This window comes from Berghia stephanieae, chromosome 3 (genome assembly GCF_034508935.2).
Source record: "Berghia stephanieae isolate SIO BIC M18660-M18661 chromosome 3, UCSD_Bste_1.3, whole genome shotgun sequence".
NCBI classification, from domain to species: Eukaryota; Metazoa; Mollusca; class Gastropoda; order Nudibranchia; family Aeolidiidae; genus Berghia; species Berghia stephanieae.
In genome coordinates this window covers 31,122,590-31,125,089 of record NC_088362.1, presented here as the reverse complement: position 1 = coordinate 31,125,089, position 2,500 = coordinate 31,122,590, and the positions used below count along the sequence as shown (strand labels likewise).

At 35.3% G+C, this 2,500-nt stretch overlaps 1 protein-coding gene across 2 annotated transcripts in view; it reads right to left on the bottom strand.

Moving 5' to 3' along the window:
* Positions 1-1,032: 1,032 nt before the first annotated feature.
* The window catches only part of LOC144967523 (uncharacterized), a 22,807-nt gene continuing 21,339 nt past the window's right edge, over positions 1,033-2,500 (bottom strand). For both annotated transcript variants that reach the window (XR_013644406.1, XM_078904899.1), the window contains exon 5: positions 1,033-1,551. The gene's annotated coding sequence lies outside the window, so the exon portion shown is untranslated. The remainder of the gene's footprint in view (positions 1,552-2,500) is intronic.

Here is a 2,500-nt window from a genome sequence, read left to right as displayed (position 1 = left end):
CTTTTCTTCTTCTTCTTCTTCTTCTTCTTCTTCTTCTTCTTCTTCTTCTTCTTCTTCTTCCTTCTTCTTCTTCTTTTCTTCTCTTCTTTCTTCTTCTTTCTTCTTCTTCTTCTTCTTCTTCTCTTCTTCTTCTTCTTCTTCTTCTTCTTCTTCTTCTTTTCTTCTTCTTCTTCTTCTTCTTCTTCTTCTTCTTCTTCTTCTTCTCTTCTTTTCTTCTTCTTTTTTTCTTCTTCTCTCTTCTTTTTCTTCTTCTTCTTCTTCTCTCTCTCCTCCTCCTCCTCCTCCTCCTCCTCCTCCTCCTCCTCCTCCTCCTCCTCCTCCTCCTCCTCCTCCTCCTCCTCCTCCTCCTCCTCCTTTCCTTCTTCTTCTTCTTCTTCTTCTTCTTCTTCTTCTTCTTCTTCTTCTTCTTCTTCTTCTTCTTCTTCTTCTTCTTCTTCTTCTTCTTCTTCTTCTTCTTCTTACTCTTTTTACCTTCTATCTTTCATCTGAGAGCAAGATGTTCAATACATTTATGTCAATTTAAGTGCCCTAAAAATTGCATTGTCTTTTTCTTATTGTACGAATTGATAAACTTTTAACTTTTAGGATCAGCTTGCTCTAATACTTCTTCATTAGACAAATAAAGATCAAAACCTGTATATCATAATTATTGCAAAAGATAGAGTATTGTTATTTTATTGAATCACGTTTCAAGAACATTGTGCGGCTATGTGGTCTTGTGGTATGACACTGGCTTTCGGGTGGGAAAGTCCTGGGTTCGAGCATCGCTCGGCACATAGTTGAGTCCTTGGAAAAGGATCTTTACTCATATTTATTCTCTCACCGTACTCAGGTGTAAAATGAGTACCTGGCCGTTAATAGCGTTGTCTCAGTCAGAAAAAAAAATTGTAATATCGCCTAACAGGCGTCATGTCTCGTTCTACTTGTTATGTATTGCTGCTGGTCAGGGACCCCTTGTAAAGTGGTGAACATTGCTCTTTATAAAAGGAGCAATATTCATTTTTAAAAAAATACCATCCAACAAAGTCGAGATAACATTTTCAAGACAAAGTTTTTATTTCTCTCAAAGTCGACAATCTACTTAACCCTTTCCTTACCAACCACAGGAAAATCGTCAAATTCATTACGATAAAACCAATAATTTCTCATTCTGATTTCAATTTTACATCACAATTTTTTTTTTTTTTTTTTTTTTTTTGTAATCGCTATAAAACATTGAAACTGTTTGCAGGGCTCAAATTGCTTAATACATTATGTATAGAATGTAATTGTTACTTTCCTGTTTGAGTACGAGTAAGAAAAATCTAATTTTGTGTTGGGTGTACGGGGGAAAATATAATTATGAAAATGGCCGGTAAGGAGAGGGTTAAAACTATTTATCCATTATTTGGCATCGGTACATTGACTTGTGTCTTTTTCAAAGACAGAAACATCGACCTCGTTTCCTTGCTTGACATTGTGATAAGTTGCCTGGTCTCTAATCGCTTTACGGGGGGTTCTATACTCACTGACAGGCAAACAGTCTGGTCGAAACACTAAAATCATGTCCGTCTGGTGAGGAAAGAAAACAAAATTTTATTTAAGTCGGTTGAAAATATGTTTGGAGATTAATAGTTTATCCAACAAAATGATTGTAGTCGGCTCGGGTCTATTATTAGATTTGAAAACTTTGTGTTTTAAAAAGTAATAAAGAAAAATGAATTTAACAGCTTCAAAAACTAACACAATACCAAACACGGAACGTTTCGGGCTAAAAACCCTTCTACAACCGACACCCCCCCCCCCCAAAAAAAAAAAAAAAAACCCAACAGAAACCAAAAAAAAAACAAAACAAAAAAAAAAAACAACCAAAGTAAAAAAAAAACCCAATGAAAACATAAATACAATACCAAAAAAAAATAAATAAATAAAAAATAAAAAATGATAATAAATAATCAGATTAATAACAGATAAATAAATATTCAATACTGAATATTTCTATGTCGTCAGTATGGTTTTATAATAATGTATAGTACTATTTTCATTGTTTTTTCGACAAAACAAAATCACCCAAGCGGCCTTTCGACATTTCCAAGAGGCGTGTTTCACAACCAGTTCACTTATCTCCCTACAAGTTCTTCATGAATCTTCTTCCACAAAAGCTCTCGTACAAGTGACATCAGGAGATCTCCCAGTATAATGTTCTTCGTGCTGCATGTTAGATCTCCTATCTTCAACTTCGCTGACCCACTTTCTAAAAGTTTGAATTGTAGGAGCATTGTGCTCCAAAACTTTACAAAGATCTCCGTGTATTTCGACAGGAGACTTGCCGAGAGGCGTTGAGAATTTGATGACAACCCAAACATTGTAGCAAAGTTGCATCAATGTTTTGCTCTGCCAATTTCCTTTGTTTTACGCTTGGACAAGGAGCAAAAGTACAACAAACTTGCCACGTCACAGCTCTGGGACACGATAACCAATATACTTGAAATTTGACATCGAGCTTTCCTATATTATGACG